Genomic DNA, 18,234 nt, shown 5'->3' with positions numbered 1-18,234 from the left:
ACAGACATTGCTAACACTATAACTTTTGAGTGAGCAATTAAATATGGAGACGGCAAGAGGTAGGTAGGTGAGCAGCGAAGGGGTGTGTGAGTGGGGTTAGGCGCGCTGATTGTTTTCTACTTTTCAAATATTATTCGCATTTGCAACAGTGTGCACGCAAAGTGTGTATACTTGTGAATATGTGCATGCATGTACATGTAAGTATGTCAACTGCTCGTAAACAATTGACTTGTGTATGCTCGCAAATGCTTAAATGGCTGCGATGTGCTCATGACATTACACCACCACGGGAAACGTCATCAACCAAGCAAACTGAGTCATAATTACTATAAAATCACAGGCAGTCAAGCGAGCAGTCATTTATTCGGTGGCAGTGGCGGTGGCAATGACAATGACACAGTAGATCGCTTGACGCTTAGCATTGCTATTTGCGGACAAACGAATATTCGCATATTATTGCAAGAAGAACGACAAAAATATTCATTTTAGACGAAAGTTTTGCGCGTCTATTTTAGTTTATGACGAAGAAGGTGTTATCGGCATTAAGGTAGTTCATGTCATACCTCTGGTCGGGTTCCTATCTCAATAAACCCAAAAAGCAAATAGGTGAATACAGAATACGAATTTCCATTGCTGCTGAGGCGTAAATGACCAAGTTCGAGAAAAACCCTACAAAACTAACATATTGGGGTTGCCAATATTTACAACAATTATACTTTTATTTTTATTATTTTTAGATAGCAACCATATACTTCACGTTGACGTATCGTAGAAATATCTTTCCTTCTTCATTATATTTGAGATGAGTCGATTATCTCTTGACCACAGATACTACGCAAAGAAGCGCCAATCATACCCAGTTATCTAGGGCTGATTTCGGTTTTGTATCTATATCCTACATTGTCGAGGGAATGGTGGAGCATATTACATTACATTGCGACTTCGCTCAGCCACTGATTGCAAAATAGAAAATCTAAAAATTTTAAGAAAAGCAAACATAATAGAACTGAAAGCGTAAGTAAAATATTGCTCGAAATTTATATCGCGTCAACAGCAACCAAATCACCCACAAGTGAAACAACTGTTCGCCTCTCGGCGCTTTTGGAACTAACTACTAAGGTATACAAAATGACAAAGCTGTAAGATGCAGTGCGCACTAACTCCTAGTCATCTTCGTTGCACGCGCTCTGCTCTCAAATCTAAGTACTTGCTTTAAATACATGTCGGTCCCTCGAGAAGGCGAAGTTGAAAATGTAAAGGGGCAAAATGTTAACTGAAAACTGGTAATTGCAACTCACATTGCGCACAACGCCAGCGGCCAGACCACGGTTTACAATTGCATTCCCACCGGTGGCGTATAAGTAATTTGCAGTTTAAATGAGCGTGTGAGAATAAAGAACATACGAAGTGAGTTGCATAAGTAGGGTGCATATATGTATGTATGTATCTATGATATAAAATTTTAAAGGCAGCCGACGTTATTTTTCATTTGCTAAACTAGTAAAGTAAGGGCTGTTGCGTGCCAGTACCACAGACTACAAAAGTATTGAGACACAAAACACTTAATATTGAAACCGAGATATACATAAGTAATGTATATGTGAGTCAGAAACAGAACACTGGACGAAAGAATATAGCCGCAATCATGACACCAAATCTGACATTATGAGGAAATAAATGTTAATGTCACTTACTTTCGGACACCAATCACAAAGCCATTGCGCGGACAATCTCTTATCATTTACCAGTTAGACAATACAGTCACACTTACCTGCAAAGACAATAAGAAAATTTATTATGAACAAAATGTTATATAATAAAAATGAACTATTGAAAACTCGCCAAATATTTGGTAATAAATAGATGAACAAATTGAATTAATTCGAAAAGTAAATCGTTGAATATGTGCGTGCAAAGGATTTTGATATTCAAATATGAGACCACTTAAGTTTTATAGGAAAATCGGTAAGACCAATATTTGATTTTCATTTCTAAATCTACATATGAAGAGGCTAATGGACATTCTCATGTATGTATGTGTGTTATATTTGTGCAATTTACTGAGTGCTTACACACTACACACTTCACAAAGCGTTTAACTAAGCAAACAGAGGGGTGAGAATGTGCCGAGAAATTCAAAGTACGAAAATCTAATGCTGATACTGTGTATATTTACTTGTACGTAGCATATGCCATATATGGTACATTAGGGTGTTTTTTTTTTTTTTTGAACTATTAATTTTTTTCAATCCTGCCACGAAATTTCCTTGGAAATACCCTTAAAAAATTCCTGAAAATTTTAGCCCTTAATATTAACATTAAGAACTGGACGCATATTTCTCAGAATTGTTCACTCTAGCTTTTTTATTACATACCTTCTATGAAAATTCTATAAAGCCTTACTTAAAAAGTCGAATATCTCGAGAAGTATTAATGACAGCGAATTTGACCTCGGTGCTTTTTAGTAGCAAATAAAATTTCCTACAAGTTTGTCATGAACATTTTTTCTATAGCTCTTGTCATTTACGAGATATATACAAAAAAATGCGAATTTCGTGGAAAAATCAGGTTTAGAGCCCCGGACTACCTCGCCGGTGTTAGCTACGACTTTGTTGCACTTTTGTATAGAGAACTATTGTGAGAGATAGGCGTCTAAAGTCAAAGCGATACCATAAAACACCTCTGATCTGTAAGAATTTAAAGATAAAAAATCACGATTGTAATGTATTTTTTATGGAAAATTTTTACATGCCTTGGTCCAGTTCTTAATGTTAATATTAAGGGTAAAATTTTCAGTGAATTTTTTTTAGGGTATTTCCAATGAAATTTCGTGACGGGATTGACAAAAATTAATAGTTAAAAAAAAACACCCTAATGGTACATACTAGTAGTAGAAAAAGGCCTGAAGAGAAAAAGTCGAATGTGGAGTTTGCAAACAACTTAAAAAAAAGCATAATAGCTTTAGAAGTTTGAAGTCTGAAATACAATCAAAAGCGTCAAATTAGTACTATATATGAATATGACGTACAACTATTTTGCGAAGATTGATTCTTAATGGTATGCCAGCATTTTGTGAAACAGCCTCCTACTTTTTACAGTGTTAAGGCGCTAAAGATTGTATTTACTATAACTTAAAATCTGGAATCGTTGAATCGTGGAGTTTTTGAGAAAGGGAATCCCTGACCTTTAATATAAACAATAAAGATGGCCATTATTTTTTGCAAAATAAAACTGTACTGTCAACTCAACACAATCAATTATTGATTGGTGTTGTGGCCCAAAGAAAATTTTTTCTAAAATAGAAACTCTTTTCCGAAGTGATTTGAACAAATTATACGTGTCTCATATTATTTATATTTATTATATATCATAAACTGACATGCTTCTTATCGCAACCCTTTTTGGTTTCGTATGTATGAATTTCGATACTGTAAAAATACTAGGAATTTTGTGTTTTCATTTTCTAAGCAGATTGATGTACAAGTTATCGCTTGCACAGACGGACTTACGGGCAGACAGACAGTCACTCTGATTTCAACTCATCCTGGTTATTTATACATATACTTATATATAACTTTATATCTAAGTCGATTATTTTTAGGTTATACAAACAACCGTTAGATGAAGAGAACTATCATACTCTGTAGCAACATGTTGCAAGAATATAAAAACCTGGAAGACGTATAGTACTTATCGTGGAAAAGAATCAAAGGTCAACGAAAGCAAAATAGAGAGGCATTTACAAACCAAAAGCAAAGCAAAGCAGAGAGCGCAAACAGAAAAGTAACGCAAACAAAACCCAGTGCCTGAAAAAAAAAACAAGAAACATAAAACGTACGAGAAAAACCTGCGACTGCGTGCGAGCAGAGCCAGTAAGTATACAGAAGGTGCCAGCTCACGTGCTCTTACAGGACCATAACAGAAGTAACAAATACATATGTATAATTGTAATATACATACAAATTCATTTAATTCATACAAATACATAAAAGATTTGCGAAAAATAATTTTAAAGAATAAAATCAACAAATTGAGAGGACTCAAAAGCCTTGCAGTGCAAACTTTATCGGCTCTGTTCCTCTGTTCGCTATCATTTCTTCTTAACAAAACTCGACACTATTAAATGTATTTGAGTAAATACAATACATATGTAGATGCATATGTATGTATGTATATGATGGACTCAGAATACATATGTATGTATGTATGAAAAATATGTTATTGGTATATTCGCAGGCTCAACATATGCCGTACGCACTCCTTGATATATTTTAGCGACTTTAATTGTGAGGATTCGAAGCAATGGTCTGTATGCAAGTATGTTGGTACATATGTATATCTGTCAGACAATGATGCGCATTTTGTCTTCTCATAGTATTTTGCACTTAATCTTGTAATCCCTCTAAGAATCATACAGTAGGGTCATATGCACACACATAAAGAAAAGCTTCTGTGGTCTTCGGCAGAGCAGATAAAACTGCGTTGCGGGCAACTCTTTTGGGTAGTTTTTGGGCAAATTCGAGAACGTAGAAATATTCTTATATAAATATTTTTATATGTACATATGTGTGATTCGTAAGCACTGGTAAATATTTTTAAAAGAAAGAGGCAAGTAGCATGTTCGTTTCAAATTATAATATAACAGGGTATTTTTTTAATAAAAATTAGTATTAAGGTTTGAGACCTAGATAAATGAAATGTGTGATAAACTAAAAGTGTCTTCGATAAAACTAACCTAATTGCTTAATTGCAGCCTTTAATTTAATGATTAACCTTCTAATGCTAAAGACGTCTACATTACTTTATTTAGATTAATTTTGGTTTTGTATGCTTTAAGAGAAGGATTTAATTGGTGAAAAATTCATGTTTATTTTAATTGTTTGCACAATTATTTTCACATTTTTCGTTTGATTTTTGAATATTTTTTATTATTTTTTTATTAATATTCTATGTGCTGAGTGATATTGTTTTTATCACCAGAATACCTTGAAGCTGAAAGCACGTGCGTCACTGGTGTAGCAGTAAGCAGTAAGATTAACGTGTTGCATGTGCTGAGCTTTATGAGGTGCATACATACATACACAAACAATATCTGCGCGCATATATTTATGCACTACCTTTTTACGCAGAATTTGGCTGACAAACTCAGATACATACCTCATACGTATACCAAAACCGTATGGAAAACTAGTGTATTTATAACTGTAAGCTATATATGTATGTGCCGTAAATAGCAGCAAAATAAAGGGCCCGTCGCTCTAGAACAGTATACTCGTTAAAAAATTGGAGAGCAAAACAAAGAGAATCTGAGCAAAAGCACAGCTCATGCTATTTTCACTTTACCGTTTTGTTTATTTGCAGAGTCAACCTGTTTTGTTTTTGGTAAACTTTAACTATTTTAATGTCGACATTGACTCTGACAAACCACAAAAGCAGTACACGAAATGAATACAATGATGCGGATAATTGAGAGAAAAGACCTTGCACCAAGGAGAGCGCAAGAAGAAGCATGCTGTACGGAATAGATAAGCACATCAATTTTCAATCCAACGCAATCCCTACTACAAAGATTTCGAAGAAGCTTTTTTACGAAACTTTGCAGAGAAACGGAAAGAGAGAGATAAAGTGGGAGAGAGAGTTTATCACATGCACATAAATGTCAGGGTGGTGCAGCCCCTCTACAGTTACTGATATTCATATTACAGCACGAAACAAATTATTTACACCCTCACCTAACAAGCTTCATAGTGTGCCATTAGAGAAGATGTTAACACACTGGAGTGTATAGAGTGTTTTGTTCTGCTGGCGAAAAAGCTTTCTCCCATTAGAGCAAGCAATTCATTTTGAAAGTGAAATTTACAAAATCGCGAGCGTAAGCGTACATTTGCAATCGAACTGTCCGACGGCGCGGAGGACAAACACGCAGAAACATATTCAAATAAAATTTGCGCAAAGCAACGGTTTTTTTTTACAATAAAAATATAGGGGAGACAATATTTACTTTTTCTAATTGCCATACAACAGTTTTCCTTAAGCGTTTTGCGCAATCTTTCGTAGCGTCGGGGAAGAATATTTGCAAATGAGATAAAATAATAATAAAAAAATTGTCAAAATTTTGCGTGCGGGTTGAAGAGAAGTAAATTAAAATAAAGTAACTGTGCAAAATATGTGATAATACAAAAACAAAACGTGTAGAGCGCTGCTAACAGGAGACGAGAGGTGCTTTGCTGGTGTGAAAATCTATGAAAAAAATCGTTACATTTCCCCTAAATGGTGCTAACTATTAACTGCTACTTTGTTACTTCCAATACTTTGTTCGCCTGCACCAACGTCACAACTGTGCAAACGAAGGCAAAAGGGTTCACTAGCTGACCACTAGCGCACTCCACTCCGATTCAAATGCAACAGTTAAAACTTGAATAAAAATAATTAGTAAATGTAAATAATAAAAATAAGAAATGTATTGCCATTAATTTCAATATTATTTGAAATACGAATTTCCAATAAAACAACATTAAACGCGTTAACATATGTCACTTTCGAAAATAGCTGTTGGCTTTTCAGCGTTGACGCCTGAGCGTCCAGGCGCGAAGAGAGCCCAATAGAGAGCACAGAACGTACGGCAGAAGAAAGCAGCAAGGCAGAGAGCTTTGTTGATGCCAAAGTGAATGCGAAATACATACAAACATATACATACATACAATTACAAATTAGAGAGGGGAGTATTGTGAAGAAATAATAGTAAGATCCAAAGACAATCTCGCACGACAACGCAAGCCACCAAAGAAAATACAAGAACAAGAAACACCCCACCAACACAAAAGGAATAATGCAATAAACGAAATTAATAGTATTGCCAGTAGGCAAAGGTAGCAGTAGTGAGCAACACAAACACACTCTCACACTAAGCAAACGCGCATTATACACCACCGATTCGAATTGATACGGAGAAGCAACAATATGTTGATAAGCAAAAGTTCCTAGGCAACTTGTTAAGCAAACACAAGTATAAGTATAGAACTAATTCACACACACACACACACACACAAACACACACTAACAAGCGAAATAAATTTAACGTTCATCTTAAAAAAATAAAAATCAAATAACTAAAAGAGCCACCGGAGTGACAGCATGCGATACTTTGCATCATGTTGCGCCTCAAGTTGCCAATGTGAACACTGTTGCATGCGACATGCACGAGTAAAGTGGCACATGTGCTAGGCGAAGCAAAAACAAATAAAAAAATTACAACAAAATTGAAATTGTAAAAGCAAAATACTAAGAAAAAAACAACGTAAACAAATAATAAACAACAAAACTAAAAATTGCATCAATACATGTGTTAACAATAATTATTGTATTGCAAAAAGTGAGTAAATAAGTTTTGTTTGCAAACGTGAGTAAATGAGCAGCTGAGAATTCAAAATAAAATATAATTGAAATTTAAAAAATTGCAAAATAAATGAGTAAACAGAATTAATGTAAACTGTAAAAGAAACTAGTTCAAAATTTTCAATAAAATAAAAATAAATAAATGTAAAAATGATTGAAATTATGGAAAAGAAAAAATAAAGAGCGGGAAATAAAATTTAGTAAAATTTTTAAAATAAATATAATAGCAAGAATATTATATAAATAAATAGTAATAACAATAAATATAAATAAAAGGGTGAAGCCCCTCCCTTGTTTTCTACATCGCTATAACGGTTAGTCATGGAATATTTCATATAGTAATCAATACCAATACGATAGTGCTTTCCATCAATGAAAGTACATTAAAATATCATTAAATCAAAAGAATAGGTCTAGAGGGGCAAACACAAAAAAAGTACTTTGGCAACTTTCTTTCCTTAATTAAAATTTCTTTGGAAAAAATCTAACATACCGCTTTATAATGAAAATTTTTGGAGTAATTTTTGAAAATAAAATTCAAAAAAATAAAATAAATCGATAAAATCATTTAAATAACTTAGGTTGAACGTTGTGAATTGAAAATAAAAGAATATGATTAGAAATGTCAAGAAGCAATAAGTTTAATTAAAAATACTTTTTAAACCTATTTCTAGTTGCGGCAGCGTAGCAGAAGCTCCATTAATTAAATATATGCAAGCCAATGCAAGCAAAAAGAATCAATAAAGTAAGCCCTCCAATAGTCGAACTAGTTAAATTGAAAACCAAAAAATAAATATTAAAAAAAATTTAGAAAATTACACAAATAAAATTACAAATAAAAATAAGCATGAAATAAGAGAGAAACAAAAATACAACAAACAAATCAAATTAATTGCAACAAATTGCTGCGACAACTAATTGCAAAATAAACGCAGCAAACCGGCGAAAAATGATTTGGCAAATGCAATAAGGAAATAAATAACAATAAACAGAACAAAGCAGAAAAAACTGCTACAACAATCTAAATTAAAGCACGTTCCAACTACAACTACAACAAAACAAAACAAAACAAAACGCACACGATGTTGTGTTTATAAACAAATATTAATGGTTTTTAGCTGTGATATAACGTCTAGCGATTATTTGAAACGGTAGGCAAAAATAAAAGCAACAACAACATATTACTAATACAACAATGTATTTTTAATTACTTACCTATTTATTTGTGTTACTCGTTCATTAATCCACATACATACATACGTACGCACAGCTCATGCGAGCAATTATATGCAAAGTTGTGTATGAATGTGTGTATGTAAGGCAGTCGTATATGCATGAATGACATTGCACTGTGCCATAGTAAACTTGATCATTTACATTTACGATTGTGAGCAAGCAGAAAGGCAATTATTGGTTTTCAGTATAAAGTCATAACTCAAATAATCACTTTTCCTATTGGAAGGTATCGAAAAATGAAATAAAAATATGTGTAGTTTTTACAAATGCGGCATTCATTATACTGCAGTTATTATTTTCATATTTAAAATGTTAATTATAGATTTTTTTATTTTTCGAAAAACTAAGTTAGGACTTCTAAGCAAGCAAACTGTGCATGAGCGGAAAGATATTCAACTTGAAAGCGAAGTAACTGCAAATACTTAGCACTGCCTTCCTACCTTTGACCTGCCCTTTTATTTCCAAAAATCATTTAACTGATTCCTGTGCCGTATACTTAGTTATTGTGACAAGCTTTCGACGTTAAGCATTATATAGCACGAGCCCGTATGCAGCAGGTGGTGTGCGAGTTACTTTCGATAAGTAATTGGGCGTTGAGAGCATCTAATGGTGGGTTCGGCTGATATTTGCACTTGAGGGGCAATATAAATTTACAGTCTATTAAAATAGTTTGTACACAAATGCTTTTCTTTTGAGTTTGTAAAGCCACACACTCAAAAGCAGCATTCGGTTTTTGAGGTGAATTAAATGCGCAATTAGCATAAAGCACTTATGTAAGTATATATCAACTATATACATACATATATGTATGTCTACCTTTATAAGCCAGCGTATGTGTTGTAGATAGCCTCTTCGTGCTTATTTGGAGGAAAGACGAGCGTCTAAGCGTAAAGGAGTTATTCCTCTGCCAAACTTGTGAACAGATGTTACAAATTTTGAATTAAAAACAATAATTTTAAATATGATCAATTAATGCAATGCTACAAGTTTTCTAAGCAACTTTCGAGAGCAAAATTAAGCAAAATTAATTTGGATCGAAAGAACCAAAACTAAGAATATTCAAATAATTTCTTAACGACAAATATGATCTTTGTGTGCATATGCTTAAACTAGTATCAGCTTAATTGAGAATACAAAGACATACTTCTGCTTAATTGAGTCAATTAGTAAGCTATAAATGAACTAAATTAACGGTCTATATATATCTATTAATAAAATTATGTGTTTGTAAATGTTTAGATTACAAATCTTTTCACATTTAATTGAATAGAATCACTATAAATAAATATTTATTCCAGTATTTTGGAAGTTAGTGAATAAAGGAAGACAGGTAGAGTAATGATAAACAAATATATAAATTACAATACCAAAAAAAAATATGGAATCGAAATAATCATATAAGAAAGTATGTCTTTGATAGTGAGAGCATTGAGTAATCAAAATAATTTACTCAAAAGTTTCAAAACCTTGAACTTTTTAAAAGTCCTAAATGCACACCGTAGTACTTCTGCAATATTGAACATTTCCCTTAATCTGCAGTAAAGCGGGGTTAACACATCAAGGCACAATATCAAATGATTTTCTTTGGGTCTCCCACATCTAACAAGTAAATACCGCCATCCATGTGCATATTAGGTAAGCAAAATCAAGGTCAATGATGCACACATGCAATTCGCCGTATAAATGCACTTGGAATTGATGAAAAAGGGCAGACAGACAAAATGCGACTTGTTGACTGCAACTTAAGCAAGAAAGAGAAAGGAGAAAACTAACGGTAACAACGATATTAACGTAAGTTCACGTAGTTCCCCACCAAGCTTTGCCGAATGTCAGTATGTCACCAATGTAAGGACTGCTAATTTACGCCCACACGCAGTCACTTGAGAAGAAAGTGAAGGAGGAGATTTCATGGAAACCCCCGGATTTTTCATTTTGTGGTGGCAATTGCGTGCTGAAGTAAAAGAAAGCAACAGATAATAAGAAGAAAAACGCACAAGAGAAACCCAAAAGCGAGTAAGGGTTAGATGCGTGAGCACACATACATAATTACATATACATACATAATTACATATACATACATATATTCAAACTATTAAGTAAGCTGCGAATGTTCGTATGCACTTAAAGTGCGGCAGCATTAATCGAAAATGTGGGGATGTGTGGTGCCCGCGCGAAATTCACTTGCGTGTATGCATTTACCAAGAACCAAAAACACGGGGATGCCAGAAAATCGCATTACACAAAGTATTGACGCAAGGAAAGTTGCTACTACCTAGCGTTTATGCAATGAAATAAGAATTCTAAAAAACTTGCTGTCTAAGCGTATGCAGCAGGTCAACAGTAAATTACATATGTTCCCTCCCGTTCGTCTTTTGCTTTGAAATGCATGGAAATTACGTCACGAATAGAATGTGCGAGCAGCTAATGATTCAATTAAAATGCTATAGGCGAGTCGAGCACAACGTGGTAGGCTCGTTACAAGCTTGATGTAATAAAAAGAGGCAATTAATTCTTAATGCAATTGGGTACACATTCCTGAATGTAGATATGGATGTAAATTGTATGTGAGTATTGCTCAGCTTTTACAACTTATGAAACATATCACAGTCCCAAAATCAACATAACCTCAAAAAATCATTTTTTTTCTTTTTTGAAAAACTAATTGTTTAGATTAGATACAAGTAAAATCTTTCAAAATTTTGCAAGGTAATGAGATGGGTATTGCCCTGAATTATTAAAATTTAACTTTCTATCCATTTGGCTAATATTTCTTGACGGCTATAAAAAGAAAACAATGTCAGCAATTAGCACATTATTTTGGGCATGGACAACACAAAAAACCGTAATGCGAGTAAATGTATGTACATATACATAGACAAGGAGCGTTCCAAAGTAAACAGGACTTAAAAAAAACAGAACAAATGGTTTTTCGGCAAAATCAATTTATTTTATTCAAAATAGTCTCCTTCTGCTTTAATACAGCTTTTAGCACTGTCCAAAAGCATGCCGAACGAATTTTAGCTCGTTGGCCGGTATGGCCTTTTGCAAGCCTTTTGAATGGCCTCTACGTCTGCATAACGCTTTCCTTTCATGGGCAAATGCATTTTTCCGAAAAGGAAGAAGTCGCACGGTGCCATATCATGTGAATACGGGGAGTGGTTAATGGGTAAAATGTGATTTTTGGTCAAATAATCGGTCACAAGCGTTAATCAATTTGAGTAATTTTTGGTCGTCAGTCAATTTGTGCGGAACAACCTGTGCACACACCTTTCTTAAGCCCACATGTTCGGTCAAAATGCGATAAATCGATGTTTTGGAGATGTTCAATAACATCTTCATGAATTTCAATGATGATTTCTGCTGAGTTTTGATGAATTCACGCACAGTTTCGATGGAATTTCCGGTTATCACGGATTTTGATTGGCTCACATGTTGATCGTCATCTATGTCTTCACGACCACTTTATAAACGTTGAAACCACTCGTGCATTCTGCTCCGGGATAGGCAATCATCGCCATAAACTTGTTTCATCGATTGAAACGTTTCGGTAAACCAATTTTAAAACAAAATTTAATGTTGGCTCTTTGTTCCAGGCTCATTATCGCACCGATAACACAAACATACTGACACTTAACTTGGGGACGCTAGATTCAAAAAGTCCTGTTTACTTTGGAATAAACCTTGTATGTTAGCTTTTCGCTCTTTAGAATAAGCGATGAAGATCTATTCGCGCCTAAAAGCAAAAATATAAAATAAATTCAATATTTAACATTTTAATGCATGTTTGTATGTCTTTAGAACAACAAAGAAGATGGTGCGCCCCTGTCATTCCCATATCAAGTGCTCTGCCATGGCCACCAGTACGCACGCTTGCTATTTCTAAATAACAGGCATTCAAATGCTGAATATGATGGTTGGGGCAAGTGGGTGGCAGCGGCGTATAAAGGATATTGAAACAGTTGAAGACAATTTCGACAAATTAATGACAACTTTAACAAAGGTCAGGCTAGGAGCGGCTTAGGTTTGGGGTTGCTTGTCAAAGCAAATAAACAACGTATAAATAGATTGGTTGACAGTTTTGCAAAATATTGCACAGTATTTTACTTAAAAAAAGTAAAAACAAAAAATAGCAGAACTTTGAAAATGATGGGCAAACATTAGTCATACTAACTTATTTGTGCATACTCTGGTGGGAATACTTAAAGCGCCAATTACAGCACACTCGTGTTGTCCGTATACAATCTGCTCCTAAATGTATGCAGCATTCACGCTCACGTATATGATTACATGGTTACAACGCGCTATCGCAAGCGCAAGAGTGAACATAAATCAATAATTGCGTATACGACAAGTCGCACTAGCAACCGGGACATACAGCTGCTCTAGTGCCCACACATACTTTTACGCGCTATTTATGCAGCGTATTTTTTGCCATTACTGCATGTAACCCACGCGAGTTTTAAAAATATTTTGCAAAATTAGAAAGCTCGTGGATACCAAAAGTGGTACCCTTGTTAAGGAATGTATAAATATATGCTGAACTTTAAAAAAATTTTGCAAGAATCAGAAAAAATAACAGCTACAATAATAATTTTTTAAAGCGGTTGAGAATTGCATTTTTATTTGCTATGCGAAGGAAAAACTTGAAAAATAACTTCTTACACTTCACTCAAACAGGCGAGCACTCATTGGTTTTCCTCTTCCGAATCGAGAAGTTGTTGCCATTTTACATTTTACACTTGTGGCAGCAGGAAATCTAATTTGTTTTCCATTAGAATTTGCATGAATTGCGGTAAAGTCACGCCATCTTTCTGTTGTTACTCTGCATATATGTATGTATATGCAAAAATAGCCGGAAGGAAGTGTATGACATTGCGAGTACGCAACAGCCAACCGCTCGGGCCACCCACTTACACACTCGCCCACTCAATCAATCAATCATTTATGTAACGTTCAACAGCACGCCAAACTAAAATGTTGACAGTCGCCATCTTAGCACCAAACCGCTTTCGAGTCTATCAATCAGTTAGTGAGCATAATTGAGGAAATGCGAGCACTTAGCGGTGGAGAATTTAGTGAAAGTAAATAAATTTAGCTAATTCTTGGAGCATTTTGATGTGGTGGCATGCAGCTGCCAGATTTATATCGCTAGTTCATAATGCAGCGCTAGTAAAGTGAGAAGGGCAATTTTACGCTTAATTACAGCTATAAACTTGCCAGTTCGTGAGTAAACTCTCTTTTAAAGCAAATAATAAAATAATTATAGTAATTGTAAAATGCAATTTAATTTTTCACTTTAGCCCTTCTTTTTCATTGAAGTTGTTTCATTGAGGTTTTAAAAAGGACTTATGCTGCGTTATGCTGTCCGAACTGTACGGCGCTTAAAGACTCATATTAAATCCGCAATTAAGTTTTGAGACAGAATGAAAACAGTACTACAGTTGTCACAGTTTCCTAAGCAGGATATTCATAGAGGCTCAACTACTTGGTTGAGATTCTGCCACTTTAGCTATTTAAACTCAATGAAATTGAAAGGATATATTTTTGACGTAAAACTCACTCAAAATTTGTGCAATCATTATGCTCCTTACAAGTTCCGCGCCCTCGGGTATAGCTTAGGCAAATGAAATATGTATATATGAATCCGTGAAACATAATCAAAGTTCAAAAAAACAAATTCAAACCAAACCGAAATGCATAACAAAATATTTAACATTTTTTCGACCTTGTTTACTTAACTGTTCTTTTCATTTGGTATTTTTTACTTTATTTCATTTCACCCATTTAGATATACGGGTAACCGTACTAACTGTACTAAACCGCAAATACTCGTGCATATGTATATATACCTACATAATATATAAAAAGGTGACAACAAAATTTTTCGCAAAACATTTTTATTTACGGTTATCAAAAGACACTTACACAGGCACACCAACATATAAGCTGGTACATATACAAATAATTTCATAAGTATTGTGTATGAAAGCATATACATGTGTACACTTTCAACTCGGTTTTATTAGATGCTGTGGAGGTCAACTACATATGTATATGAATGGGTAGAGTGGCAGAAAGTATAGAAATTACTTTATGAAAACCATAAACAGTTTGGTGAATACAACAGTCAGAACCTGCCAAACTTATATGTATATGCTTGTATGTGTGGAGGGTGACTGGCATACTTGCATAACATAGAAGAAAAACATTAATGTAATATTAATAATGACGCTGGACCGAAAGTCTGGTGGTTGCGAGCGACAGCTGCCTTTGCTTGAGCACTTTTGTATAGCTGAAGTGGAAATAAAAATTTTAGACACGTTTTAGTAGCACTTAATTATGCAAAGACGACTTTCGACCTTTTCAGGTAGTTATATAATTATTTGAAGTTGGCCAGTTTAGGTCAAGGATTAATTAGTTATAATAGCTAGGCAATAAATAATGAGAGGCGTGTGAGAGCAATTAATATGCAATTATTGTGATTTTTTTGTCCCGTAGATTCGAGAGATATTTTGTGAAGTGAATGTGGGCAGTTGAAAGTGGTGTAATATATACGAGAGATATCAGTTGCAAATTTTGTAAATTTGCGATAATTAGCATATTTATTAGCAATACAAATAGGAAAAAAAATTTTAATTTTTATTTCCAATCAAACCAAACCACTTAAGAATTACATACAAAAAATTGAAGAATTACGAATTCTCTAGAATATTCTTTGTACTTACAATACAGAGGACTTTCTATTTATATAAAACAAAAATCTGCTCAGATACTGATTATTGTTTCTAATAAAAGCAAAAAAAAAAGGAGAAATCGAATAGAATTGATTTCCCCAGGAATACTATTACGTTCCTAAATAAAAATACATGATTTTACTTTGAATTTATTTGCTTTATTTTGATATTTCGTTTCCGTAATACTAAAAGAACTCATTCAACCCAACAAGTATTTTCAAAAGTTATGTTTTTTTTAATAAATGCCAACTTTTTGTTACTTAAATTTTGCAATCTCAAATTGTGGAGCATTTGCAAAATTTCGATTCTCAGAAGATGCAGTGCATGAGAATGCAAAAAGGTACAAATAAACCGAAAATTAATATCTCAATGGTCTTCTACAGTATGCAGATGAGTTTAGAAAATTGAGTCTGTGTGTACGCGCTGAAGGATAAACTTATATCGTATCACCAAAACCAATCAACTAATACTATAACGCACACACTAACAAAAATACTCAAAAGAAAACAAATGAATATACCATTGGGGCATCACACAGCAATAAAGCAGTGTGCATCTTAGGTGTAGGTGTGTATGCAGGATAGTGACAATGAGAGCAGCGAAAGCTGAAATTAATTTATAGACATGATGTGTTAAAGAAGCACACTCGATTTTACTTAAAAAATATAAATTCATCTCCTTGTAAGGAAAATTTTAAATTGCAATCTCCTGCTTGAACCAAAGTTAAGGATTTAAATTTTCTTTTGAAATGCTACAAAGCTATATCTCGTATGCATGTATAGTATATAATGTATAGGTATCATGCACGCGAAGTAGATCGGTTGTAGAATGAATGGTGAGAACTCAAATATTGAGAAAGCTGATGTAGTGCCAAGAATATGCATGAATAAAACAAAAATGGCTGTCAAAACAGCGTTGGCATTTACATTTTCCTTGCGTGGCGGATTTAAAACTGATAGCGTGCATAACCTCATATAAAAGCTGTCAAATAAACAGAAAAAACAAACACAAACGGGCATGTGCGCGTATATGAAGGATCCTTGAACAAATCCCTGAAGCCCTAAAGGATAAATGATGTCAAACTTTAAGACAAATTTAAAGCGCAGAAAAGAGATAATTTACACAATCAGAGTTAGCTCTTTATTCAAGGAAAATGTCGCGAATATCATATTTGGCGCCCAAAATGAAGATCAAAATAATAATTAGAGTGACCTGGTTGTTAAACTTCCTTACTTATCGCTTAGTACTGAAAATAACAAAGCTGAAAAGTGTCCCCACTACGCAACTAACTTCGCATTATGACAGAAGTATATAGTTTTTGATGAGAAATATTGCAAAATTGCCGAGCATTCAATGAAATCACAGGCTGCTGTGTAGTTGCAACATAGTGCGCACAATTTCCTTGCAAACAAAAAAAAAAGAAAAACAAAATTGCTCTTACCCAACTCAAACAGCTACCAACTAGTATTAGTTACGCTATTGACCTCGACCCTCGTCTTGCCACTTCCATTTAACTGCTTAGTTGTGTGTAAACGTGCTAAAAGCAACTATCCATATTATACTATACAAGCATTAAATGTATTTAAATAAAAATACAAGTACACAAGCATTCGCAAAGGCATAGAAAACAAAAACAAAAAACAACAACGCCTCCTATTAGCGATACTCGTAGCTTAGCTGAGTTGAGACGCGGCTGATGGGTTGTGAACGCTTGAAGCACTGCACGCTAAGCTAAGGATTGCACTTGTTAGGAGCAAAGCGGGGTGGAGGGCATAACACGAGTGAAAACATTACTCTGCTACGAGCACTTAAACACTTATGCATTGCCTGCATTTGCCAAAAACAACAACAAAACCGTATCTAGTTGACTTATGCGGTGGCAGCGAGCATCTCAAGTGTGAGATCGATTAACCGGCTTTGTGCACATACTCTACAGACACATACAAACTTACGTAGAAGTGTGCTTTACAGCTTCGACATTACGCTGTTGTACATGAGTATGTGTGTGGCTGTAGAAAAACATTGCAGAAAATAGTTGGCGATAAGTACATAAACACAGATAGATTAAATGCTTGCTAGGTTGAGGGTAAAGCCAGCAGTGGCGCGGCACAGTGAAAGCTGTGGAAGTGATGACTATATCCGGAAGCAATTCGGGCTAACAAATTATTTGAAAGTATAGTATGCACTGCAGGATATGTTGGAATGGCAGTTAAACGATTTTCAAATAATTCTGTTAACTAGTTGTTGTTATACTCTCGCAACAATGTTGCTAACGAGAGTATTATAGTTTTGTTCACATAACGGTTGTTTGTAAGTCCTAAAACTAAAAGAGTCAGATATAGGGATATATATAACAAAGTGATCAGGGCGACGAGTAGAGTCGAAATCCAGATGTCTGTCTGTCGGTCCGTCCGTCTGTCCGTCCGTCCGTCCGTGCAAGCTGTAACTTGAGTAAAAATTGAGATATCATGATGAAACTTAGTACACGTATTCCTTGGCTCCATAAGAAGGTTAAGTTCGAAGATGGGCAAAATCGGCCCACTGCCACGCCCACAAAATGGCGGAAACCGAAAACCTATAAAGTGTCATAACTAAGCCATAAATAAAGATATTAAAGTGAAATTTGGCACAAAGGATCGCATTAGGGAGGGGCATATTTGGACGCAATTGTTTTGGAAAAGTGGGCGTGGCTCCGCCCCCTACTAAGTTTTTTGTACATATCTCGGAAACTACTAGAGCTATGTCAACCGAAGTCTACAGAGTCGTTTCCTTCAGGTATTTCCATATACAGTTCAAAAATGGAAGAAATCGGATAATAACCACGCCCACCTCCCATACAAAGGTTATGTTGAAAATCACTAAAAGTGCG

The 18,234-nt window shown here is 34.6% G+C and overlaps 2 protein-coding genes across 7 annotated transcripts in view; one reads left to right on the top strand and one right to left on the bottom strand.

Moving 5' to 3' along the window:
• Window positions 1–18,234, bottom strand: part of LOC120775635 (nuclear protein localization protein 4 homolog) — a 68,956-nt gene that overhangs the window by 14,102 nt on the left and 36,620 nt on the right. The gene's annotated exons all lie outside the window — the stretch shown is intronic.
• The window catches only part of LOC120775608, a 30,829-nt gene continuing 18,524 nt past the window's right edge, over window positions 5,930–18,234 (top strand). For 2 of the 5 annotated variants that reach the window (XR_005705343.1, XM_040105853.1), the window contains exons 1-2: window positions 5,930–7,372; window positions 8,070–8,546. The gene's annotated coding sequence lies outside the window, so the exon portion shown is untranslated. Of the gene's footprint in view, window positions 7,400–7,662; window positions 7,710–8,069; window positions 8,547–18,234 lie in introns of those variants that run through there. The other 3 variants (XM_040105879.1, XM_040105861.1, XM_040105870.1) reach the window with 3 other exon arrangements.

The sequence above is a fragment of the Bactrocera tryoni genome, chromosome 1 (assembly GCF_016617805.1).
Source record: "Bactrocera tryoni isolate S06 chromosome 1, CSIRO_BtryS06_freeze2, whole genome shotgun sequence".
Classification (NCBI taxonomy): Eukaryota; Metazoa; Arthropoda; class Insecta; order Diptera; family Tephritidae; genus Bactrocera; species Bactrocera tryoni.
Note: the sequence above shows the minus strand (reverse complement) of the source record. Positions and strands in the feature narration are given on the sequence as shown.